Source organism: Pongo abelii, chromosome 16, assembly GCF_028885655.2.
Source record: "Pongo abelii isolate AG06213 chromosome 16, NHGRI_mPonAbe1-v2.0_pri, whole genome shotgun sequence".
NCBI lineage: Eukaryota > Metazoa > Chordata > Mammalia > Primates > Hominidae > Pongo > Pongo abelii.
Genome location: NC_072001.2, coordinates 70,595,125 through 70,622,713, shown reverse-complemented (window position 1 = coordinate 70,622,713; position 27,589 = coordinate 70,595,125). Strand labels below are relative to the sequence as shown.

The window sequence follows — 27,589 nt, the reverse complement described above, 5'->3', positions numbered from 1 at the left end:
CCCTCTCCCGTGGCAGATCAACCTTAATTGCCCTTGTCATCTCCCATCCCCACACTGAATCCAGAAGCACCCCTGGAATCCTCCTCAGTTCAATGTTCAAGGCATATCATCATCCTAGTCACTGGAGAGTCAAAGGTAAACAGGCATAGGCCCTGCCATCAAGAAGGTGAAGACAGGCCGGGTACGGTGGCTCATACCTGTAATCCCAGCACTTTGGGAGGCCGAGGTGGGAGGATCACCTGAGACCAGCCTGGCCAACATGGCAAAATGTCATCTCTACTAAAAATACAAAAGTTAGCTGGGCATCGTGGCATGCGCCTGTAATCTCAGATACTTGGGAGGCTGAGGCACGAGAATTGCATGAACCCAGGAGGCAAAGGTTTCAGCAAGCCGAGATCACACCACTACACTCCAGCCTGGGTGGCAGAGTGAGACTCCGTCTCAAAAAAAAAAAAAAAAAAAGAAGGTGAAGACAGATACATACATATCCAATTAAACAATAGAATTTTATATGTGATAAAATAATGGGGTGGAACAAAGTTCTATTGAAGCAGAAAGAAAGGACAGACTGGGTTTGTCTAATGAAATCAGGGCTGCATCATGAAAGTGACCTTTAAGCTTTAAACAAGCAACAAAAACACAACTGGCCCCATGTATCAGTACCTGCAGTTTTTATGAAGCTGGGTGAATCATAAATATCTCGGATCTCTGTGGCAGCCCAAAAAATAACAACCCTATGTCACAGATGAAGAAACTGAGGTTCAGGGAGGTACCCAAATCCATTGAGTTAGGAAGTGGTGGTGTTGGGATCTGAATCCAGTTCTACCTGGCTCCAAGTCTACCTTCTTCCCATTCCCTGATCCTGGCCCAGCCAATCCTTATCCTGTGTAACAGTTCTCCAGTGAAATTAAAAACTAAAGTTGCAGAGGATCAGAACATGTTTGTGTTTAATATAAGACATGCCATGAAAATGGCTTGTGGAGAAAACATGAAGTATTTCTGGAGTATGCTGTAATTAGCATAATGCATTTTCACTGTAGGAAGTTGGAAACTAACACATTTTCATGAAGACTTGATTAAACAGTTTTTCCTCTTAGAAGGCCTGTATTTACCCCGCTCACCAACTCTGTGTGTTAAAATACATAATACATCTGCCCTAGAGTGGACTCCTCTCAAACAAATCTAGCAGTGAGTGACTTGAGTAAGCATTGAATGTAAATGGCGTCATTATAAGGATATTAAGAGGTCAAGCTGTCAAGGCCCCTTGCTAAACGCTAAACCGAAGCTAATTTCAGGAGTCATATTCGCACAGTAATGCCCTTTTATAATAGCAAATAAATCACATTTGCAACAATTGTTAAAAACTAACTGCCACGTATCTGTTGCAGTTGTAAGTATCCTATTTGTCAACTTAAATATTTCCTGCTGTATGGCATGAAATGTAAATCAGATGGGGACAGCTACTTTCCCTTAATATGAGAAAGTGAGCTTGCTATTCTTGCATGTCAGACTTTTTTTTTCAGTTTCTATTTTGAGGTTTTAGTGTCCTTGATCAAAGGGAAACATATATAACAAACACTATTAATATTTATGTTAATAATATTAATGCTTTGGTAATAAGGATTTTAATAGGAAGGCAGCACAGTGTAGGGGAAAGAGTGAGAACCATGGAGTCAGAGAGCTTAAATCTGGACCTCACAATGGGAACTGCAATGAGTTGGTTAAGCTCTCTCAATCTCAGTATCCTTAAGTGTAAAAGGAGCAAATGATAATACTGACAGGGTTTTGGAAACAAAATAAATGCACATGAAATTGCCTTATAATATTTTTTTTTTTTTTGAGACAGAGTCTCACTCTGTCGCCCGGGCTGGAGTGCAGTGGTGTGAACTCGGCGCACTGCAACCTCCACCTCCCAGGTTCAAGCAATTCTCTGCCTCAGCCTCTGGAGTAGCTGGGATTATAGGTGTGAGCCACCATGCCTGACTAATTTTTTTTTGTATTTTTAGTAGAGATGGGGTTTCACCATCTTGGCCAAGCTGGTCTTGAACTCCTGACCTTGTGATCTGCCCACCTCGGCCTCCCAAAGTGCTGAAATTACAGGCATGAGCCACCGCACCCAACCTTTACTGAACTTTATAATTTATAAGGCAGGCCGGGCCCTGTGGCTCATGCCTGTAATTTCAGCACTTTGGGAGACCAAGGCAGGAAGCAACTTGAGGCCAGGAGTTCGAGACGATCCTGGGCAACATAACGAGACCCCCAACTCTATTTAAAAAAAATAGGGAAATAAATACAATTAAACAAATAAAGTTCATTACAGATGCTTTTTATGGTGACTAAACATTTCCTTTCAGAGCAGATTCTTAGGAGGCATATTGTCCGTTGTCTGTGTTAGCTATTGGATCACCCATTTAATAACTGTTTTCCCCATAAGTAATTGTTCTATTCAACCTCACAACTCAATCCAGTAGGCAGATAGGTTTGTGCAAGGTTGGTATTACTCTGTCTCCATTTCATGGATGAAGATACTGAGATAAAAAAGCAGCCTCATAGTTTGCCTAAGATCATATAGCACAGACCAGAACTCTGTTTCTAGAGCTGAAATGCTTTTGCTTCCTCTGGCTGCTCTAACCCATTGGTTCTCAAAGGAAACAGGAGGACAAATTTTCTTCAGCCTTTTCCTCAACAGCAGGCTTGCCTGATTTGCTCAGATAATTGTTCTGTTCTCCATCTGGTCTTTCCATTGAAGACACCGCCTGAGGCATGCTTGTTTTGTGCACAGGGGTTCCTATCTCCTCCTCTAGACTGTCAGCCCTTTAGGGGATGCTGCCAAGTCTTTGTCTTCCTGCAGCACCTAGTGTCTGGGGCAGGGCATGCAGCAGGGTGCATTCGCAATTCCAGTGTTTCACTGTGAACTCCTCTTCCGTAACTTTTAGGGAATGAGATCCAGGTGGGTCACTTGAGGCTGGTTTCAGATTCAAATGCAGCAAATATTCACTGAGCACCTCCTCCGTGCCAGGCGCATGTGTTCTCACACCTCTCATTTAATCCTATTCTTGTATTTTTAGTAGGGACGGGGTTTCAACATGTTGGCCAGACTGGTCTCCCAACTCCTGACCTCAAGTGATCCACTCACCTCGGCCTCCCAAAATGCTGGGATTACAGGCATGAGCACCGAGCCCAGCCCATTTAATCCTATTCTTGATTTGGGACTCTGATGATAACTTTAGAATCTAATCTCTCAGCACTAGGTACTCTTGTCCCACTTTAGGTGAGCAATGATGGGGGCCTGAACAAAGCACTATGAATGGGAATGGGAGACTTGGATGAATTTAAAATGTTTATGTGGTGGCTTTGACATGACTTGCTTATGATGACTTATAATAACTGGCTTGACAGGTTAATCGATTAGATGCGAGGTGAGGGAAAAATATCACTGAAGGTTAGGGCTGGAAAGACCCTTAAAAATCACCTAATACAGTCAGTTTATAAATGGAGCGACTGTGGTGTGAAAAGTGAAGTGGTTGCCCTAGGTTGCAGAACCAGGTGTCAAAGGTGAGTAATGAGAACATAAGATGTCTCAGCTGTCAGTCAGAAATCACTTGTTGCCAGTTGTTTGACTGATTAAAGGTCACTTTGTTAAAAATGGTTAGAATGCTAGAGAGATTTATATTAAGGTCTTAAGAGCACAAGGGATACAAAAAATAATCATCTCGGTATTACTTATATTACTGAAACACTGTTGCTGTCCAACATTTTGGCAGTGGCTAAAAAGACTATGACACATCCAAGTGATGGGATAGTCTGATATAATTAGAGACAGTGGTTGTGGGTAACTTTTGATGATTTAGGAAGATGCACAGAACAGCAAAAGGAGGATAGAAAGTTACATGAGCAACATGACTTCAGCTTTGCAAAACTAATATATGTAGAAAAGACTAGATGAGAATATAACAAAATGTTACCAGCCATGTTAACATTAGCAGAATCATAACTGCAACTGTATATAGACTTCCATGTGTATTCTAGATCTGCAATATCAAATATGGTAGCCACTAGCCACATGTGGCTATTGAGCACTTGAAATGGTACAAATGCACACCAGATTTTGAAGACTGAGGATGTAAAAAAGAATGCAAAGTATCTCATTAATAAGAAAGTATTAATAATAAGATAATAATAAAACCACTGCTGCCTTGACTTCCTGGGCTCAAGCGATCCTCCTGCCTCAGCCTCCTGAGTAGCTAGGACTAATAGGTTTGCACCACCAAACCCTGCTAATTTTTTTTTTCTTTCCTTTTTTGTAGAGACAAGATCTTGTTGCCCAGGCTGGTCTCAAACTTCTGAGTTCAAATGATACTCCCACCTCGGCCTCCTAAAGTGTTGGGATTGCAGACCTGAGCCACTGTGCCTGGCTGAATTCTATTTCTATTGGATTGGTTGTAAAGAAGTGCATTGTAGCCTGCAAAGAAGCAGGGCCAGTGGGGTGGAGAGGGCAGAAGTGCTACAGAGGCCCCTGCTCTCCACTGCCCTGACTGCTACTGTGCTGGATGCTGTGTGAACCACAGCTGCATCTGGAGGCCTTGGGCAGGTGAGATCCAGTAGACAGGGCAGGAGTCAGGCAAAGGTCAGCTTGCCCAGATTGTTCTGGTCCAAGGATCTGGGCCACAAGCTTTGAGATGACAATGTAGCGACATGCTTCTGTGTGGGGAGGGGTGGGAGAGAAGCCCGGTCTTGAGCCCTTTTTGCCTGAGGTGTTCTTGGCAGATGGAGGCTGCCTGCTCATCCCTGCTGCTTCTGCCTCTTTCTGGTGACAGGCGGGATGAATGGGTGGCAGAAGCACACAGATGTGGGCAGATGTGCTCAGGCCCTACATTCTGTGCAAATAAAGTTCTTAGCAAAGGGTTTAGTGTTTCCTCTTGCCACCCTTCTCCTATGGGCATCAGGGCACGTATGGGACTCAGAGACTAATTTATAGATCAAATAACACTCACTGAAGAATCAGGATTTCAGAGCTTTATGAATCCAAAGATGCTCTGCAGACTCATCTCTAAGTCTTCTTATCTTCTTCCTCTTTTTCTTTTTGTAAGAAGAACCAGAGATTTCAGACAGGATAAATGACCCACTAAAGGCCCCAGTTTTTGGTATCAGGGTCTGAGACAAATATCTGTGACCCAAAAGAAGTTGCCTCTCCAGGCCACACTTTCCTTAACTAATCACTCACTGGGGATAGTAGTCTGGGTGAATCCTCCCTCTTTTGCCTCCAGATGTATCTATGAGGCTAACAGGGAATTGTGTATATTTATTATATTACTGAACATTTTTAAAAAGACAGGCCCTCCAAATAAGCCAGCTCTGAGACATGCAGCACTGAGAATTCACCCACGCCAGAAATGGCATCTGGCCTTCAGGGTGAACTGTGATACACGGCCCATCATGCTCAGTAGCTGGTTGGCCAAAGGGATGTGTGAGTCACCTCTCTGCCCATGTTCACAGCATTCACAGCCCCAGTTCGACAGAAGATCCAGCATTGGACCACTTGACTTTTTCTAGAGTAAGACCAAGTGCTCAGTCACCTGCCCAGCTCCTCTGGTTGGTAGAGAATACAGCCACAGGTAGGCCATGGTTCCCTCTGTTTTACTGGTTTGGCTAAGTACAGAGCCAAGGGCTTATTTCCTTTTTACAGCTGTGGAGGCTGGGAAGGCACTGGAGAGTGCTGAGTGGAGGAGTGATGTGAGCTAACTGATGTGACTCTAATTGCATTGACAAGAGGCCCTGAGGGGGCAAGGATGGAAACAGGGAGTCCAGTTAGGAAGACTTGCGGTAATTGAGGTGAGAGATGATGGTGGCTGGACCGCACCGGTAACTGGAAGGTGGGAGAAGTGGTTGTATTATAGATCTTTTTCAAAAGTAGTACTAAAAGGACTTACTGATGGACTGGATGTGCAGTATGAGAAAAAGGAGCCAAAAGTGTCTCCAAAACTTCCACCCTGAAGAAAATGGAAGAATAGCGTTACCATTTCCCACTGGGGCAGAATGCCAGAGAAATACCTTGGAGGGTAAAATCAAGATTTCAGATCAGTTAAGTTTGAGATGCCTTTGTTACAGCATGTTATAGAGGGTGGGTTGAAATCTCAGGCACTTTTTCTCCTTTTGCAGCTGTAAAATCATGAGGATGTGCATGGCTAGGCTCTAGGGATAAAACAGAATCAGTTCCTGGGAGGGAAGCAGCTTTTTCTCTGCTCTCACTTCTGGGCCTGGGGCTCAAGACTCTCCTGGGTTGGTGAGAAGCAAGGTCTATAGGACCTGAGGCCTTCCCCAGGGGACAAGGCAGAGGCAGCTCAGCCCACTTCTCATCACATTTAGGCTAAGATGCAGTAAGGTGGAGAAGGACAGGGGCAGCTTGGTAGGGGAAGAGAAGTGACAGCAGCTTGAGAGTAATGGGATTGGAGGGGACCATGGCTTGGGAGAGGTGGATGGCTTTCTCAGGACAGAGAGAGAGTGCCCTGGACCAGAGTCACAGGACCTTGCTGGGAGTGCTGGCCTTGTGGTCTTAAGCAACTTCTTTCCCCTCTCTGGGCCTATTTCCTTGTCTATTAATATAGGCCTGATGGGATCTATCCCTGAGGGATATGTGTGGATTCAGTGGCTAAATGAGATAGTGTGTGAGACTATTACTACAGAGGCCTGGCAGACATACATCTGTTTTGGGTCCTGACCACTTCTTCCCCATCTGACTGCTGGGAGCAGAGTTGGAGCAGGTGTAAGAATTCACTTGGTTCTTGACTTCTGTATTCTTGCCTGCTTCTCAGAGACAGGGAGTGCATTTAACTCTTTGCAGATGCTATTTAAATACAGGCCTCAGAATCCCAGCTATTATAAACAGAACACGTTTTCTTAGGCAGTTACTAAATGTCATATTTTTTCCCCACTTGGATCACTGAATCTCCAGACAGCATGGAGCTCTCCATTGTGGTAAACAATACACCTCATGCTTAATTTTAAAGGAGTTGGTACACCCCACTGTAAGAATTTTCAATTAGTAAAATATCAATGTGATTATGGTATTTGGTAAGAGTTGTTTGCATGACATTAAAATGCAATAGGCCCTCTGCCTAAATCAATAGGCAGAGGGGAGAGCAGCCGCTTGGCTTGTTGCCACCTGGTGGCAGCTGCTGGGATAGCCCGGTCTCTTGGAGAAGTGAAGAACAGCAGTTGTCACTGTACAGGGCAGTCACCCCGGTCAGCAATTGAGCCTCTTGGTTTTCAGCTTAGAGGCTTTCCCCTCTGTCTCTATTAATCCTACTCATCTTTTTGGGCATGACTTAAATCACAGCTCTACGAAGCTATCTTTGAGCAACTAGAGCTTCCATCTCTGTACCAATCCCCTTGGACACTGCCTTCTATGGGGTGTTTGGAGTGGGTGGGGTAAGAGGCTGCAAACCATCTGTGCCCCATCACTTAGCACTCAGGGCCAGGCGTACCTAAGGCTTCCATGATTTTCAAAGGCCTTCAAAACTTTTGGATTCTGAAAAAAAAAGTTCCTGGCTCCCAAATATGAAAAGAAAACAGCAAAATAACAATGTTTTAAAAATATCAACCAAATAGAACATGTCGGTCAGGTACAACACAATACTAATACAGTTATGTCTAAATCATGTTCCATGATTATCCTCATGGAATAGATGAAATGGATTTTAATACATTTGATACGATGTAGGATGGAATCTCTAAAACTAAAAATACTCAGGGCTCAGGGAGGTCTTAACCAGCACTGTCCTGCCTGACTGAGAATGACCTCCATCCTTCTCATCTCTTCATTTTATGGGTGAGGACTCTGAGAGGTGAAATGACTTCTTAGGTCCCACATTTAGGGGAGGAACTAGAATCAAAGCCCAAGTTCCTGACTTCCAGGCTAGTTCTTTCTATGACACTTCATTGCCAGCATTAGTAGATCAATTTCTTCAGAGTGCCAAGTTTCTCTGCGACTTTGGAAATTCATTCAGGATATGCAGAAACTATATCTAAAATTAATTTGAGGATCAAAAATGGAAAATCTTGAAACTTAAGCTTTCATCATCAGCAGCTGTATTTATATTTTTCACCTTTGTAAAAAAAATCACAAATCTTTTAATACACTCTTGCTTTCTCTGCTTCCTTTTCTGAGTTTCTTCTGCAGCCTCCATGCATTTATGACTCTCCCTCTATTACTTTCAAGACCAGTGGCCCAACTATTATTTTTAAAGATAGAGAATATGCTCATTTCTTTTTAAGCATTTCTTTGCTTTTTTATTATGAATTTTTGGAATGCTACTTTTTTATTTTGACATTAAGCACTAATTTATAATAAACATGAAAACACAATTTTTATAAGCTATTTCAGGTTTCTAGGACTAGTAATTGTATATGCACCTTCCATGGCAATTTAATATAGTAATCCCATACTGTAGATAGTTATTCTCCCTCTTTAATTTCTATGCTATAAATGGCAGGGCTGGTGAAGGATTCTCTTAGTTGAGAAGTGCTCCTTTACTGTCACTTCAAATGATCTCCAAAAGGCTTCTGTGAGGATTTTCAAAGCAGAAGGGCTCTTGTTCTGTGGATCCCATTGGGGAAGATTCCTATGAACAGCCTTTGATGACCATCGTGCAAAGCAAAATCCTCTCTCGGTAAGGATGAGCATGTGGCATTGGCCCTAATCAGTGCAGTGAGCTGGCTGTAGAGTTCCCCTTTCCTTCCCAGTTTCTTTGACAGTTCCAGGAAACCAGAATTTTTAAATAAAGAACAACCTTGGTTGCAGAATATATAGGCAAGAAATATGGACTGTCTGAGCTACGGCCTTAGAGTTGGTCTAGTCCAGTCCCCTCAAACCCCAGGCATGAGGCTCACAAGGGGAAGAGACTTGGTCAGGAGTAGAGTTCAGACCAGAGTTCAGAGCCCTTGATTTCAAATTCAAGGCAAGTTTGTTTACTTTTGGGAAATTCCTAAAGAGAATGAGACTGAGAGCAAGAACCTCTCTTTTTCATACCTACATCCTGTACAACACCCAGCACAGCACTCCTGATAGAAGTAGTGCCCAATCAATCTTTGCTGGGTGATTCAATAAAATAACACAAGGGGAAAAAAATCTTCCTTGAAAACATAGATAAGAGATGCTCCTTCACACCCACAAGGATGGTTGAAATAAAAAGACAATAACAAGTGTTGGCAAAGATATGGAGAAATTGGGACCCTTATATACTGCTAATGAGGTGGCAAAATGGTACAGCTGCTTTGGAAAACAGTTTGACAGTTCCTAAAAAAGTTAAACTTTGAGTTACCATTTGACCCATCAGTTCTACTCTTAGGTATATAACCAAGACAAATGAAAACACATGTTTATGTGAACACTTTTATATGAATGTCCATTGCAACATTATTCATAACAGTCAAAAAGTGGACACAACCCAAATACCCATTCACTGATGAATAAATTAACAAAATATGGTATAGCCGTACAATGGGATATTATTAAGCCATGAAAAGAAACAAAGCATTGATATGTGCTACAACATGATGGAACCCTGAAAACATTATAGAAACTGAAAGAAACCAGTCACAAAAGCCCACCTATTATATGATCCCATTTATATAAAATGTCTAGAATAGGAGGGAAATCCATGGAGATGGAAAATGGTTTCCAGTGGCTGTGGGGAAGGAGGTATGGGGAGTGACTTCTAATGTGTACAGCATTCTTTTTTGGGGTTGAGGAAAATGTTGTAAAATTAGATAATGGTGATGGTTGCACAACTCTGTGAATATACTAAAAACCATTGTAATGTATATTTTAAAAGTGTGAATTTTATGGTATATGGTATCTCACTAAAGCTGTTACACACACACACACACACACACACACACACACAGAGTCATTTAGGATGGATACCTGTACAATGTATACGGCCACTTGTTTGAATCTAGTTGAGTGTGTGAATGATGACTAAGTGTGGGAGCCTGTGATAAGCCACCTCCCAAACCACCTTCTGAGTTTATTATAGGTATTAGTCTAAACCTTAAAAAGCTTTGCCATGTATGGGTAAAAAATACCTGCTACAGACACGAAAGCAAACTAATGCCCAGTGAGGGTTAATATATGGGACACCATCAGCAGTCATGATCTGGAAGAAAGAATATCTACTAGCATAAATCTGGCTCCATCAGCATAAAGACTTGGCTCTGAGGACAGTGCCACTTTCTAAAAGGCAATCTGTTGCTTGGACTCACCACAGCAGGCTTTTATTTTGTATCAGCTCCTGGACTGAGAGGGACTAGACGTGGTCAAACCCAGAAGAGAAGGGGCTGCTCAGGTAGTGGGCCGGTGGCTCAGAAAAGCTTTGTCCCAGATGTTTCCACCTTCCTCCTGTCCTCCGGTTGCTCACCCCAGGGGACTGCAAGCACTCTAGCCTCCTTCTATGGTGTGGGGCTCCCTGCAAGCTCTATGCCCTCCACGGGGACACTTCCTCAACCCCATCAAGTTAACCCAATAATCCAATACATCCTGACTAATTTGGTGATGGTAGAGGGTTGAGTCCCAGATACTACATGCTTATCATAAGGGAACCTTTTGGATTCAGTTATCTGAGAGATGAATCTGGATTCCATGACTTTGCCACTGTTTCCTACAGACTCGCGTTTGAAAGATTCAGCACCGGTCAGGCTAATAGGACATCCTTTTGGATGGCAGCAATCTTTAGAAAGCTGCCTTGCAGCTACCATGCAGGACAGACTCAAGGAGGGAGACTTGGGAAAGGAAAGAGGAAGGGACACTGATATAGATTAAGGGTCTATTAAGTGCAAGGCGCTGTGGTATTTGCTCATGTCATCCTCTGAGCAGCCTTATGGGGTAGGTATTCATACTCCCATTTCATGAGGGGAAAATTGAGGCTCAAAGAACCCAAGAAACGCGCCAAGCCCCACAGCTCAGTGGCAGGGCGAGGACAAGATCCAGGTTTGCCTAACCCAAAAGGCCAGGTTTTCTCTACCGTGCTTGACCCTGGTGATTGCTCTCAGCCTGGCGAGGGAAACAAACGCTTGGCAGAATGTGAGAGGGCACTGTGATGCTGGCAGCCACAGCAAGAAGCTCCCCCAATTGCCAGAGAGCTCTGAAGCCAGGGAACACTTGTGATTTACTGTGGGACTTCGGGCAAGTCACTTAACACCTTTCTGTCTCACCTTTCCCATTATTTGTCTCTAAAGCACTTTGAGAGCCTATGATATAGCAGCTGTATAAGGACAAAGAAATACAGTCCTTCAGTATAGGCAAAAAGCCAAGGTTCCTACCTGTGATCAATAGAAGTCCTATGGCACTTTCCAGAAACATGTGGGTGGAGCTTTAGGGCCCTGGGAAAAATTTCAATTGAGTAGCTGCTGGCTGAAAGACACCCTGGAGTTCCACCTGAGTAAATGTTTTACATCCCGGCTGACCTGTCCGGGCTCTGCTGCTATGGTAGGCCTCTGCTCTGCTGAGCTGCACCCCAGAGGCTGCTTTTAGTGAACAAGCCCCCTCTGATGCCATTTGTCCCTGGGTTCGTTTTCTAGCAAATGAAAGAAGTGGCATTAAGGGTGGTATTTTCTTCTTCTCTTCCTCTTTTCCCCCTCCTTCTCCTTTACCTCTTCTAAAATTCAATGCACTGTTTCTTAATGTATAGCTTCCTTTCAGGAGAATACACTAGAATGCTATTGAGTCATGGCAGGTAAGTGTAAATTCTTAGTTTTAGCTCTGCCTGTATCTGCTAAGCATTAAATACAGGATCTTTGAGCCAATTTGTAGAAAATCATCGTGAAATTACTTTCTTCAAATTTCTTTCTTTAACAAGTGAATAAAAAATATAAAATATATACATTGGTGCTTTCCCTCAAAATCTGGGATGACATATTCTTTGGTATGCCATAAGTCTTTCATATGAATAGAAGTTTCACAGTGCCATTTCTTTGAGAAATGTCTTTCTATTGAGCCTCTTTAGAAATGTCCTTGTGTCCTGCACACTTCTATTTGACTTCAGAACTTAGTTGCTGCCACATGGCATTTGAAACACGCTCCCTCCAATTCTGGGGAAAAGCTGCAGGGGAACACAGTTGTCCTCCCTGGTGGTAACTGCCAATGATAAGGAAACTCCATGTTCTTCATATTTCCTACCTGTGTCCTCTGTATGGGAGGTGAATTTTGTTGCATTATTTGGACTTCTATTGGTTCCTGACTACCTGATCAAGCTCCAGTGGGTCGGTTTAATAGCATTTACATATTAAGACATTTGTGGAGACATCTACAAAGATTAAAAAACAGGCCAGATGCGGTGGCTCATGCCTGTTATCCCAGCACTTTGAGAGGCCAAGGCGGACAGATCACCAGGTCAGGAGTTCGAGACCAGCCTGGCCAACATGGTGAAACCCTGTCTCTACTAAAAATATAAAAATTTGCCTGGTGTGGTGGCACACACCTGTAACCCCAGCTACTTGGGAGGCTAAGGCAGGAGAATTGCTTGAACCCAGGAGGCAGAGGTTGCAGTGAGCTGAGATTGCACCACTGCACTCCAGCCTGGGGACAGAGCAAGACTCCATCTCCAAAACAAACAAACAAAAAAACCAGACATAAGGTAGGTACTCTGGGGTGGGATAGGAATGTAACATGACAGGGGAAGACAAAGTCTTTAAGAAGAGAAGCAATTTCATTTATTTATTTATAAGGGCTCGGAACAATAGGGAACACAATGAATCTTATGTTTAAGAAAGCAAAATATATGTTTAAAGGAATATACATATTGCTAAAACAGTTCCATTTATGCAAAAGATTCATGTAACTTGATAAAGGTTTTCAGGGATTTTTAAGGATTTTAAGTGCTGTGTTAGACTGTACTAGTAACAGATGTTCAACGACGTGTTTAAGTTTTTGTTTTACTGAAAAAGCAATGGATTATCTGATATTTCCTTTAAAAAAAAATCATACCAAAACCACCACTTTCCAAGTATAATTCAAATTCATTATTTCCAAGAAACATAAATAATTTAAAATGACAGAAGGGCTCTTAAAAATAAATATTACTACAGTGGAACTGGAAGATTTTGTTTGCTAAACATCCCCTTCAGAATCCCAGGCTTTTGTGACACTTCTTGTTCTTTTTCTATGAAGACAGATGGTGTCAGTAATTGCCTATATATTTAATTAAGTTAAAAAGCTACATAGTAAGGTTTTGGCAAAAAAGTTGGAAATTTTGTGCTATGAGCAAAGAAAGCAAAGGAAGCAGAAATTGGTAGCATAAGACACCATTCCTCACCAAATATGCATTTTGATATCCATATGTGTTGGAATGTGAGATGGCATTTTATCAAGCTAATTATAAGAATAAAGGCATTTATCTAGAAAGATAAAGCCCATAATAGATATCTAGATGGCATTTATCTTACACTTTTGACCAGCTAGATGGGAATGACTCTACCTGTTGTCCCATCACCTCCCACGTTGACCCAATACTTAAGTAGTTGCCCTAAACTCTGCTGAGATGCAGGTTTTTGCCTGGGATTTCTCACCTAGCAGGCTAATCATTGTGAAATTATTATGGGGGAGAAAGCAGTAGCTACTTGTAGAAAGTGGTTTGGAAAACTGACTTAACCATTCTCGTGGTGTCTGTTTTCAATGTTTCCATCCCGTGAATCTACCTTCTGGCTTAATGGCAGTATGGCACTCCCAGCTGTGGTGCTGTCTATGGGCTGCACATTTAAACTCTTAAAGCTTAAAAATGGCTACCACAACACTGATTTTATTCCATTTCACTTAGTCATTAACATTTAATGATTACCTTATGTGCTGAGCACAAGGATGGAATATATTAAAAAAATAGGAGATGTGTTTTCTGGCTTTAAGCTGTTCAGCTCAATTCAACAAGCATATTGAGGACATATAAGAGAAACATACGTTTTCTTTGGTGATAGTGGTGTTGGGGGGAGATACTTACAAAGCAAGTCACTATCAATCCAGTGCAGTCTCACAGTGAGTATTTGTTGTGAGAGAAAGAACAGAGGCTTGGCAGCCAAATAAGTCACAGTCTGAACCCTGGATTTGCCACATAATAGCTGTTCATGTGGCCTTGAACATGTCACTCTAGCCTCAGTTTCCTCATTTGTAAATTAGGGATAATAATACTTCTCAGGATGTGAAGATTAGGGTTACTACATGTAAAATACATAACAGAGTGCTTGGCACATGACAAAAATACAATAAGTAGTTAATATTATCATTCGTAATTACTCTGGCCATCAGTGCTATACTTCAGATCTGAGCTAGGGCTAGAGGATGAAGTGGCACTTTAAGGGGGATCCATGATGAGTTGGACTTTGAAATATGTTTTGAAGGAAGCGAAGTTGTATATCAGCAGAGAAAAAAAGAAAAGCAAATTGTAGGAATGAAGGTAATATGTGGGAGGTAGGACGATAATGCATTTATTTATTTTATTTTAGTCCATAAGTTACTGGGGTACTGGTGGTATTTGGTTACATGAGTAAGTTCTTTAGTGGTGATTTGTGAAAATTTGCTGCATCCATCACCTGAGCAGTATACACTGCATCATATTTGTGGTCTTTTATCCCTCACCCCCTCCCACTCTTCCCCCGAAGTCCCCAAAGTCGATTGTATCATTCTTATGCCTTTGAGTCCTCATAGCTTAGCTCCCACATATCAGTGAGAACATACGATGTCTGGTTTTCCATTCCTGAGTTACTTCACTTAGAATAACAGTCTCCAATCTCATCCAGGTGACTACAAAGGCTGTTAATTCATTCCTTTTTATGGCTGCATAGTATTCCATCATATATATGTGTATGTGTGTATATATATATATATGTATGTATGATATATATATGTGTATATATGTATGATATATATATGTGTATATATATGTATGTATGATATATATATCACAGTTTCTTTATCCACTTGTTGATTGATGGGCATTTGGGTTGGTTCCATGATTTTGCAATTGTGAATTGTGCTGCTATAAATATGCATGTGCAAGCATCTCTTTTGAATAATGACTTCTTTTCCTCTGGGTAGATATCCAGTAGTGGGACTGCTGGATCAAGTGGTAGTTCTATTTTTAGTTCTTTAAGGAATCTCCACACTGTCTTCCATAGTGGCTGTACTAGTTTACATTCCCACCAGCAGTGTAGAAGCGTTCCCTGTACACCGCATCCACGCCAACACCTACTGTTTTTTGATTTTTTGATTATGGCCATTCTTGCAGGAGTAAGGTGATATTGCATTGTGGTTTTGATTTGCATTTCCCTGATCATTAATGATGTTGAGCATTTTTTCTTTTCTTTTTTTTTTTTAGATGGAGTTTTGCTCCTGTTGCCCAGGCTGGAGTGCAATGGCGTGATCTCGGCGCACCACAACCTCCGCCTCCTGGATTCAAGTGATTCTCCTGCCTCAGCCTCCTGAGTAGCTGGGATTACAGGCGCGCACCACCATGCCTGGCTAACTGGGTATATTTAGTAGAGATGGGGTTTCTCCATGTTGGTCAGGCTGGTCTCGAACTCCCGATCTCAGGTGATCTGCCCGCCTCGGCCTCCCAAAGTGCTGGGATTACAGGCATGAGCCACCATGCCTGGCCTTTTTCATATATTTATTGGCCATTTGTATATCTTCTTTTGAGAACTGTCTATTCATGTCCATAGCCCATTTTTTGATGGGATTGTTTTTTTCTTACTGATTTGTTTGAGTTCGTTGTAGATTCTGGATATTAGCCCTTTGTCAGACGTACAGATTGCAAAGACTTTCTCCCACTCCGGGTTGTCTGTTTACTCTGCTGACTGTTGCTGTGCAAAAGCCCTTTCGTTTAATTAGGTCCCAGCTATTTACCTTTGTTTTTATTGCATTTGCTTTTGGGTTCTTGATCATGAAATCCTTGCCTAAGCCAATGTCTAGAAGGGGTTTTCCAATGTTATCTTCTAGAATTTTTACAGTTTCAGTTCTAAGGTTTAAGTCCTTAATCTATCTTGAGTTGATTTTTGTATAAGATGAGAGATGAGGATCCAGTTTCATTCTCCTAAATGTGGCTAGCCAATTATCCCAGCACCATTTGTTGCAAAGGGTGTCGTTTCCCCACTTTATGTTTTTGTTTGCTTTGTCAAAGATTAGTTGGCTGTAAGTATTTGGGTTTATTTCTGGGTTCTCTATTTAGTTCCATTGGTCTATGTGCCTATTTTTACACCAGTACCATGCTGTTTTGGTGACTATGGCCTTATGGTATAGTTTGAAATCAGGTAGTGTGATGCCTCCAGAGTTGTTCTTTTGGCTTAGTCTTGCTTCGGCCATCTGGGCTCTTTTTTGGTTCCGTATGAATTTTAGAATTGTTTTTTCTAATTCTGTGATGAAGGATGGTGGTATTTTGATGGGGATTGTATTGAATTTGTAGATTGCTTTTGGCAGTATGGTCATTTTCACAATATTGAGTCTACCCATCCATGAGCATAGGATGTGTTTCCATTTGTTTGTGTGGTCTATGATTTCTTTCAGCAGTATTTTGTAGTTTTCCTTGCAAAGGTCTTTTGACTCCTTGGTTAGGTATATTCCTAAGTATTCTTTTTCTTTTTTCTTGCAGCCATTGCAAAATGACTTGAGTTCTTGATTTGATTCTCCACTTGGTCGCTGTTGGTATATAGAAGAGCTACTGATTTGTGTACATTAATCTTGTATCTGGAAACTTTGCTGAATTCTTTTATCAGTTCTAGGAGCTTTCTGGAGGAGTCCTTAGGGTTTTCAAGGTAAATGATTGTATCATCAGCAAACGGTAACAGTTTGACTTCCTCTTTACCGATATGGATGCCCTTTATTTCTTTCTCTTGTCTGATTGGTCTGGCTAGGACTTCCAGTGCTATGTTAAAGAGGGGTGGTGAGAGTGGGCATCCCTGTCTTATTCCAGTTCTCAGAGGGAATGCTTTCAACTTTTCCCCATTCAGTATTACGTTGGCTGTGGGTTTGTCATAGATGGCTTTTATTACATTAAGCTATGTCCCTTGTATGCCGATTTTGCTGAGAGTTTTAATAATAAAGGAATGCTGGATTTTGTCGAATGCTTTTTCTGTATCTATTGAGATGATCATGTGACTTTTGTTTTTAATTCTGTTTATGTAGTGTATCACATTTATTGACTTGCATATGTTAAACCATCCCTGCATCCGTGGTATAAAACCCACTTGATCATGGTGGATTATCTTTTTGATATGTTGTTGGATTTGGTTAGCTAGTATTTTGTTAAAGATTTTAGCATCAATGTTCATCAAGGATATCGGTTTTCTTTTTTGGTTGTGTCCTTTCCTGGTTTTGGTATTAGGGCGACGCTGACTTCATAAAATGAATTAGGGAGGATTTCTTATTTCTCTGTCTTGTGGAATGGTGTCAAAAGGATTGGTACCAATTCTTCTTTGAATGTCTGGTACAACTCTGCTGTGAATCCGTCTGGTCTTGGACTCTTTGTTGGTAACTTTTAAATTACCATTTCAATCTCTTTGCTTGTTATTGGTCTGTTCAGGGTATCTAATTCTTCCTGATTTAAGCTAGGAGGGTTGTATTTTTCCAGGAATTTATCCATTTCTTCTAGGTTTTCTAGTTTATGTGCGTAAAGGTGTTCATAGTAGCCTTCAATGATCTTTTGTCTTTCTGCAGCATCAGTTCTAATATCTCCTGTTTTGTTTCTTAGTGAGGTTATTTGGATTTTCTCTTTTCTTTTCTTGGTTAATCTTGCTAATGGTCTATCCATTTTATTTATCTTTTCAAAGAACCAGCTTTTCGTTTCATTTATCGTTTGTATTTTTTTTTTTTTTTTTTTTTTGAGACGGAGTTTTGCTCTTGTTGCCCAGGCTGGAGTGCAATGGCGTGATCTCGGCTCAGTGCAACCTCTGCCTCCTGGGTTCAAGTGATTCTCCTGCCTCAGCCTCCCAAGTAGCTGGGATTACAGGCATGCACCGTCACGCCCAACTAATTTTTTGTGTTTTTAGCAGAGACGGGGTTTCTCCATGTTGGTCAGTCAGGCTGGTCTCAAACTCCTGACCTCAGGTGATCCGCCCACCTCGGCCTTCCAAAGTGCTGGGATTACAGGTGTGAGCCACTGCGCCCAGCCTATCGTTTGTATTGTTTTTGTTTTGTTTTGTTTCAATTTCATTTAGTTCTGCTCTGATCTTGGTAATTTCCTTTCTTCTGCTGGGTAATTTCCTTTCTTGTTTCTCTAGTTCCTTGAGGTGTGACCTTAGAATGTCATTTTGTGCTATTTCAGTCTTGTTGAGGTAGGCATTTAGGGCTATGAACTTTCCTCTTAGCACCGCCTTTGCTGTATCCCAGAGGTTTTGATAGGTTGTGTCATTATTGTTATTCAGTTCAAATAATTGTTTAATTTCCATCTTGATTTTGTTTTGACCCAGTGCTCATTCAGGAGCAGGTTATTTAATTTCCATGTATTTGCATGGTTTTGCAGGTTCCTTTTCGAGTTGATTTCCAGTTTTATTCTACTGTGGTCTGAGAGAATGCTTGATGTAATTTCACTTTTCTTAAATTGAGGCTGTTTTATGGCCTATCATATGGTCTACCTTGGAGAAAGTTCCATGCGCTGTTGAATAGAATGTGTATTCCACGGTTGTTGGATGAAATGTTCTGTATATATCTGTTAAGTCCATTTGTCCTGAGGTATAGTTTAAATCCATTATTTCTTTGTTGATTTTCTGTCTTGATGACCTGTCTAGTGGTGTCAGTGGAGCATTGAAGTCCCCCACTATTATTGCTTTGCTGTCTATCTCATTTCTTTGGTCTATTAGTAATTGTTTTAGAAATTTGGGAGCTCCAGTGTTACATGCATATATGTTTAGGATTGTGATATTTTCCTGTTGGACAAGGTCCTTTACCATTATATAATGTCCCTCTTTGTCTCTTAACTGCTGTTGCTTTAAAGTTTGTTTTGTGTGATATAAGAATAGCTACCCCTGCTTGCTTTTGGTGCCCAGTTGCATGAAATGCCTTTTTTCACACCCTTAAGTTTATGTGAGTCCTTATGTGTTAGATGAGTCTCCTGAAGGAGCAGATAGTTGGTTGGTGAGTTCTTATCCATTCTGCAGTTCTGTATCTTTTAAGTGGAGCATTTAGGCCATTTACATTCAATGTTAGTGTTGAAATATGAGGTACCATTGCATTCATCCTGCTGTTTGTTGCCTGTGTACTTTGATTTTGTTTTTGCTTTTTAACTTATATTTTTGTTTTATAGGTCCTGTGTGATTTATGCTTTAAGGAAGTTCTGCTTTGATGTGTTTCCAGGATTTGATTCAAGATTTAGAGCTCCTTTTAGCAGTTCTTGTAGTGGTGGCTTGGTAATGGCGAATTCTCTCAGCATTTGTTTGTCTGAAAACAACTGTATCTTTCCTTCATATATGATGCTTAGTTTCACTGGATTCAAAATTCTTGGCTAATAATTGTTTTGTTTGAGGAGGCTGAAGATAGGTCCCCAATCCCTTCTAGCTTGTAGGGTTTCTGCTGAGAAATCTGCTGTTAACCTGACAGGTTTTCCTTCATAGGTTACCTGGTGCTTCTCTCTCACAGCTTTTTTTTTTTTTATACTTTTTAAGTTCTAGGGTACATGTGCACAATGTGCAGGTTTGTTCCATATGTATACATGTGCCACGTTGGTGTGCTGCACCCATTAACTCGTCACTTACATTAGGTATATCTCCTAATGCTATCCCTCCCCCCTCCCCCCACCCCACGACAGGCCCCGGTGTGTGATGTTCCCCTTCCTGTCTCCAAGTGTTCTCATTGTTCAATTCCCACCTATGAGTGAGAACATCCGGTGTTTGGTTTTTTGTCTCTCTCTCACAGCTAGCTCTTAAGATTCTTTCCTTTGTCTTAACTTTGGATAACCTGATGACAATGTGCCTAGGTAAAGATCTTTTTGAAATAAATTTTCCAGGTGTTCTTTTTGCTTCTTGTATTTGGATGTCTAGGTCTCCCACAAGGCTGGGGAAGTTTTCCTTGATTATTTCCCCAAATATGTTTTCCAAGCTTTTAGAATTCTTTTCTTCCTCAGGAACACTGATTATTCTCAGGTTTGGTCATTTAACATAATCCCAGACTTCTTGGAGGCTTTGTTCGTATTTTCTTATTCTTTTTTCTTTGTCTTTGTCGGATTGGGTTAATTCGAAGACCTTGTCTTCAAGCTCTGAATTTCTTTCTTCTATTGGTTCAATTCTATTGCTGAGACTTTCTAGAGCATTTTGCATTTCTAAAAGTGTGTCCAATGTTTCCTGAATTTTTTATTGTTTTTTCTTTAAGCTATTTCCTTGAATATTTCTCCCTTCACTTCTTATCATTTTTTGGATGTCCTTGCACTGGGCTTTGCTTTTCTCTGGTCCCTCCCTGATTAGCTTAATAACTAACCTCCTGAATTCTTTTTCATATAAATCAGGGATTTCTTGGTTTGGATTCATTGCTGGCGAACTAGTGTGATTTTTTGGAGGGTGTTGAAGAGCCTTGTTTTATCATATTACCAGGGTTGGTTTTCTGGTTCCTTCTCATTTGGTTAGCCTCTGTCAGAGGGAAGGTCTAGGGCTGCAGGCTGTTGTTCAGATTCTTTTGTCCCACGGGTTGTTCCCTTGATGTAGTACTCTCCCCCTTTCCCTATGGATGTGGCTTCCTGTGAGCCGAAATGCAGTGATTGTTGTCTCTCTTCTGGGTCTAGCCACCCACCAAGTCTACCCGGCTCTGGGTTGGTATTAGGGGTTGTCTGCATAGAGTCCTGTGATGTGAACCGTCTATGGGTTTCTCAGCAGATACCAGTGCCTGTTCCAGTGGAGGTGGCAGGGGGATGCAATGGATTCCATAAAGGTTCTTAACTTTGGTAGTTTAATGCTCTATTTTTGTGCTGGTTGGCCGCCTGCCAGGAGATGGCGCTTTCCAGAAAGCATCAGCTATAGTAGTGTGGAGAGTGACTGGCGGTGGGTGGGCCCTAGAACTTCCAAGATTATATGCCCTTTGTCTTCTGCTACCAGGGTGGATAGGGAAGGACCATCAGGTGGGGGTGGGGCTACGTCTGTCTGAGCTCAGACTCTCCTTGGGCAGGTCTTGCTGTGGCTGTTGTGGGGGATGGGGGTGAGGTTCCCAGGTCACTAGAGTTGTGTACCTAGGGGAATTATGGCTGCCTCTGCTGAGTCATGCAAGTTGTCAGGGAAGTGGGAGAAAGCCGGCAGTCACAGGCCTCACGTAGCTCCCATGCAAACCAAAGGGCCAGTCTCACTCCCACCATGCCTCTCCACAACAGCCCCGAGTCTGTTTCCAGGCAGAGGGCAAGACGGGCTTGAAAACTTGTCCCAGGCTAGAAAGAAAAGGGCTTGGTTCTTCCTCTGCCTGTGGAGTCTGCACACCGGATTTGTGCCCTCCCCTGAGTTCTCGCCAGGAGGCTTCTCACCCTGTTCAAGTTGTTACAAACTTCAGCTAGAGAATTCCTTCTCCCTGTGGAGATTTACCCCCTGCTCCTCTGGCCACCCTCCTGATGGATCCCTGTGGTGCCAGGCAGAAACGGGCTGCTAGGGGATGCAGCGAGCTCCTAGGGCCTTTCTGCTTCTTCCTCTACCCCTGTATTTCCCTTGGCTCTCTTAATTGACTCAGCTCCAGGTAAAGTGAAAAACTTCTCCAGCAAATAGACCTTCAGCTTCTCCAGTGTGGGGGTGTGTGTTCGAGAGAGGAGGGTCTCCCTTTCCTACTTCTGCAGTTAGGGCACTCACAGTATTTGGGGTGTCTCCTGGGTCCTGCAGGAGCAGTCGGCTTCCTTCAGTGGGTCTCGATCATGCATTTATTGAATATGGAGCCACCAAGCTTGTGTGTTCTGGAGAGTCTTGTGGATATGATCAATTAGAGAAGCAACCAGTGGTACCATACGCTGGGAGGGGGTGATTCAGGATTGTCTTAAGAAATAGGTAAAGCCTAAAGCAAATGTACTTTTCCACCCCAACATTTACATTACAGGTAAAATTAAGTTAAAATGAATATTAAGGATAATTTTGCAGAACTCCTACAACTTAATAGCAAACACCCCCAAATAACCTGATTAAAAAATGGGCAAAGGATCTGAGTAGACTTTTTTTTTTTTTTTTTTTAGACAGGGTCTTGCTCTGTCACCCACCCAGGTTGGAGTGCAGTGATGCCATCTTGGCTCATTACAACCTCTGCCTCCTGGGTTCAAGAGATTCTCATGCCTCAGCCTCCAAGTAGCTGGGATTACAGGTGCGCACCACTATGCCTGGCTAATTTTTGTATTTCTAATAGAGACAAGATTTCACCATGTTGGCCAGGCTGATCCCGAACTCCTGACCTCAGGTGATCCACCCGCCTCAGCCTCCTAAAGTGCTGGGATTACAGGCGTGAGTCACCACACCCAGCCAACTTTTATTTTTTTGAGACAGAATCTCACTAAGGCTGGAGTGCAGTGGTGCAGTCTTGGCTCACTGCAACCTCTGCCTCCCTGGTTCAAGCAATTCTCTTGCCTTAGCCTCCCCAGTAGCTGGGATTACAGGCTTGCACCACCACACCGGACAATTTTTCTATTTTTAATAAAGACAGGTTTTCACCATGTTGGCCAGGCTGGTCTCAAACTCCTGGCCTAAAGTGATCTGCCCACCTCAGCCTCCAGAGGTGCTAAGATTACAGGCATTACACACCCCGCCTGAATATAGACTTTTTTTTAAAGACATACAAATGGCCAACAGGTATATGAAAGGTGCTCAGCATCACTGATGATCAGGGAAATGCAAATCAAACCCACAGTGAGATATCACTTCACACCTCTACAGATGGCTATTATCAAAGACAAAAGAAGGCTGGGTTCAGTGGCTCACGCCTGTAATCCCAGCACTTTGGGAGGCCGAGGTGGGTGGATCACGAGGTCAGGAGTTCAAGACCAGCCTGGCTAACATGGTGAAACCCCATCTCTACTAAAAATACAAAAATTAGCTGGGCGTGGTGGTGCGTGCCTGTAGTCCCAGCTACTCAGTAGGCTGAGGCAGGAGAATCGCTGAACCCTGGAGGCGGAGGTTGCAGTGAGCCACGCCACCGCACTCCGGCCGGGGCAACAGAGCGAGACTCCATCAAAAAAAAAAAAAAAAAAAAAGACAAAAGATAAGTGTTGGTGAGAATGTGGAGAAAGGGAACCCTTATACACTGTTAGTGGGAATGTAAATTAGTACAGCCGCTGTGGAAAACTGTATGGAGGTTCCTCAAAAACTTAAACACAGAACTACCGTATGATCCACCAATCCCACTTCTGAGTGCGTAGCCAAAGAAAATAAAATCTTGAAGAGATATCTGCACTACCGTGTTCATTGCAGCATTATTCATAATAGCCAAGACATGGAAACAACCTAAGTGTCAGCTGATGACAGATGAAAGGATGAAGAAATTGTGGTGTGTATGTATATATGTATACATGTATATACACATTGGAATATTATTTAGCCTTAAAAAAGAAGGAAATTCTGTCATTCATGACAATATGAATGAACCTGGAGGATAGTATGCTAAGTGAAATAAGCCAGACACAGAAAGACAAATACTGCATGATCTCATTTACATGTGGAATCCAAAAAAATCAAACTTATAGCAACAGAAGGTAGATGAGTGATTACCAGGGGTCGGAAGGTGGGGGAAATGGGGAGATGCTGGTTAAAGGGTACAAACCTTCAGTTATAAGATGAATGAATTCTGGAGACCTAACGTATAGCATGGTGACTATAGTTAATAACCACATATTATATACCTGAAATTTGCTAAGAGAGTAGATCTTAAGTTCTGACCACACACACACACGTATCCAAGTGAGATGACAGATATGTTAATTAGCTTGATTGTGGTAATCATTTCACAAAGTATATTATATTGAAATATCATGTTGTACACCTTAAATAAAAATACTTTTTTTGGGTTAGTTATACCTCAATAAAGCTGGGATCGGAGAAGGACAATTTTGCAAGAGAAAATTTATCACATAAAAAGTCTTGACCACAGGTGACAGCTGGAAGTAGGAACAACTTCAGCTTTGTTTTGGGATGCTGGGGCAAGCTATAAATGCTTATAGGTGAAGAACCTTATGGTCTTTATTGGCATTAGTAGGGAGCCTTTTCCTTTTTTCCTACCTCCTGCCCTCCTGAGTCCTGCAGAAATGTAGTACCTGCTGGAGACAGCAGGGTGCAGTGTGAGTGTCCAGATTTTCCTCACCCTGGCCATGTTTCTGGTGATTCAAGTTAAAGATCCCTAAGTCCAGAGAGGTGTCTTGGTTTCATTTGAAAGGAAGCAAAGAGCTCCATGATGAGAATGGGCATCTTTTGAGGAAGTCCTGGGGGAACAGCTGATGTAAACAGAGGAACTAGGTCCGTTATATGTAGATCAACCAAAATTCTACCCAAGAGCTGATGTTTAGGCTTGGGTTCAATATTTCTCAGTGTCAAGGTTTACAGTGTAAGGCGGGTTAACCAAACATTTAAGGACAGTCACAAATGGTAATATATACATAGCAAAGTTGGCCACTAGTTTACCTGCACTATCAGTGTTAAGAAACAGAATTGTAATTTTCACTGGAAAAATTTGTCATTATTGCCCATGTGCTTATTGTAGAAGTCACCATCTTTGCCATCATCATTACTATTACTTGCATATTATAGGTCTTTTTCATTGACACAAAGATACAGACCTTTTAAAGGGAGAAGGTCTTTAACTTTAATGCTTCAAAGTCCTTTGGGATGTATTTTCCCTTCACTAGGTATTAACTTGTGATTAACAATCTGCCCACTATAGCACTTTAAAACACTGAATAATAGGTACTTCTGTTTATACCAAAGGCCTATTAAATTTTAATTTAGATATATTCTGTTAGCCTTCTTCCATATAAATAAAATACCTTCCCTAAAGAGAAAAAGTAAATCTCATTGAGCTCCCTGGTGAATACCTTGTATATCTTGAAAACAGAGATAGGGAGATCTTGCAAATGAGAGTACTAGAGGGGGATTCAGAGAGAAGTATTCATTCATTCATTTAATAAATATTTATTGAACATCTGTTATATGCTAGACAGGGTGCTAGGTGCTGGGTATACAGCAGTGAACAAGAAGGAATTATGATATTTATGTAGACTTTGGTTTTTCCATTCTCTGAAATAAGTGTATTCATTTGAGATGATGATAATGCTCAGTGACTTTTAAAAATAATGCTAATTCAATTCTGATTCAACTCACAGTTTGTGAACCTGCTGAGGGCTCCTGTGACAGTTTTACATGTGGTTATGCCATTTGATTTAATAAGAACAGCACCTTATATCTGCTCAGCCTCTCAGAACATACTGTGAGGAGGAGGGCAGGAATTTACCAGTTGATAACAAAAAAACAAGGCTCAGAGAGGTCAAGTGAATTGTCTACAGTATCACACTAGTTAGTGGAAAGACTGGGGCCAGAACCTGTTGCCATTGCAATGAAAACATTTTCAGATTTTTTTTATTCTAGGCTGATATTGTGTATTTAGAAACTCTTAGAAATCGTTTTCAGACTTTATGGGATATACTGTGGTATACATCAGGGCCTCCATTTTCATCTTTCCTCACAATTTGTACTTTGTGACAAGTCTTATTTCCTTTCTATAGCTAACCTTATGTTTTGGAAGGGCCATTACTACTCTCTAGTAGCTGTTTTTCATATCAATTCTTCTTAAAGATTGGATTTTCTTTAATTTCCTTTTTCAAAAAAAGTAATAACTATCAATGCTCATAATAAAGATTGTTGTTTCAAAGTTCACAGTTATCTAAAATAAGTGTTAATTAATTAATTTATTTTTGAGACAGGGTCTTGCTCTGTCATCCAGGCTGGAGTGCAGTGGCGGGATCCTAGCTCATTGCAGCCTCCAACTCCTGGGCTTAAGTGATCCTCCTGCCTCAGCCTCCCATGTAGGTAGGATTACAGATGTGTGCCACCATGCCCAGCTAATTTTTTTTTTTCTTTTTTTTTATTTTATTGTAATTATTATTATTATTATTATTATTATTATACTTTAGGTTTTATGGTACATGTGCCCAATGTGCAGGTAAGTTACATATGTATACATGTGCCATGCTGGTGCACTGCACCCACCAACTCGTCATCTAGCATTAGGTATATCTCCCTATGTTATCCCTCCCCCCTCCCCCCAACCCACAACAGTCCCTGAAGTGTGATGTTCCCCTTCCTGTGTCCATGTGTTCTCATTGTTCAATTCCCACCTATGAGTGAGAATATGCGGTGTTTGGTTTTTTGTTCTTGCGATAGTTTACTGAGAATGATGATTTCCAATTTCATCCATGTCCCTACAAAGGACATGAACTCATCATTTCTTATGGCTGCATAGTATTCCATGGTGTAGATGTGCCACATTTTCTTAATCCAGTCTATCATTGTTGGACATTTGGGTTGGTTCCAAGTCTTTGCTATTGTGAATAATGCGGCAATAAACATATGTGTGCATGTGTCTTTATAGCAGCATGATTTATAGTCCTTTGGGTATATACCCAGTAATGGTATGGCTGGGTCGAATGGAATTTCTAGTTCTAGATCCCTGAGGAATCGCCACACTGACTTCCACAAGGGTTGAACTAGTTTACAGTCCCACCAACAGTGTAAAAGTGTTCCTATTTCTCCACATCCTCTCCAGCACCTGTTGTTTCCTGACTTTTTAATGATCGCCATTCTAACTGGTGTGAGATGGTATCTCATTGTGGTTTTGATTTGCATTTCTCTGATGGCCAGTGATGGTGAGCATTTTTTCATGTGTCTTTTGGCTGCATAAATGTCTTCTTTTGAGAAGTGTCTGTTCATGTCCTTCGCCCACTTTTTGATGGGGTTGTTTGTTTTTTTCTTGTAAATTTGTTGGAGTTCATTGTAGATTCTGGATATTAGCCCTTTGTCAGATGAGTAGGTTGCGAAAATTTTCTCCCATTTTGTAGGTTGCCTGTTCACTCTGACGGTAGTTTCCTTTGCTGTGCAGAAGCTCTTTAGTTTAATTAGATCCCATTTGTCAATTTTGGCTTTTGTTGCCATTGCTTTTGGTGTTTTAGACATGAAGTCCTTGCCCATGCCTATGTCCTGAATGGTATTGCCTAGGTTTTCTTCTAGGGTTTTTATGGTTTTAGGTCTAACATTTAAGTCTTTAATCCATCTTGAATTGATTTTTGTATAAGGTGTAAGGAAGGGATCCAGTTTCAGCTTTCTACATATGGCTAGCCAGTTTTCCCAGCACCATTTATTAAATAGGGAATCCTTTCCCCATTTCTTGTTTTTCTCAGGTTTGTCAAAGATCAGATGGTTGTAGATATGTGGCATTATTTCTGACGGCTCTGTTCTGTTCCATTGATCTATATCTCTGTTTTGGTACCAGTACCATGCTGTTTTGGTTACTGTAGCCTTGTAGTATAGTTTGAAGTCAGGTAGCGTGATGCCTCCAGCTTTGTTCTTTTGGCTTAGGATTGACTTGGCGATGCGGGCTCTTTTTTGGTTCCATATGAACTTTAAAGTA

General features: G+C 41.6%; 1 protein-coding gene and 1 long non-coding RNA gene across 21 annotated transcripts in view; one reads left to right on the top strand and one right to left on the bottom strand.

Moving 5' to 3' along the window:
* The window catches only part of IQCH (IQ motif containing H), a 247,385-nt gene that overhangs the window by 36,219 nt on the left and 183,577 nt on the right, over nucleotides 1-27,589 (bottom strand). The window lies entirely within an intron of this gene.
* LOC103892544 (uncharacterized) overlaps nucleotides 1-27,589 on the top strand; it is a 99,042-nt gene that overhangs the window by 56,463 nt on the left and 14,990 nt on the right. The window contains exons 4-6 of one of the 4 annotated variants that reach the window (XR_010137176.1): nucleotides 17-135; nucleotides 4,308-4,591; nucleotides 5,497-5,615. This is a non-coding gene — a long non-coding RNA (uncharacterized LOC103892544). The other 3 variants (XR_008513651.2, XR_008513653.2, XR_010137175.1) reach the window with 3 other exon arrangements.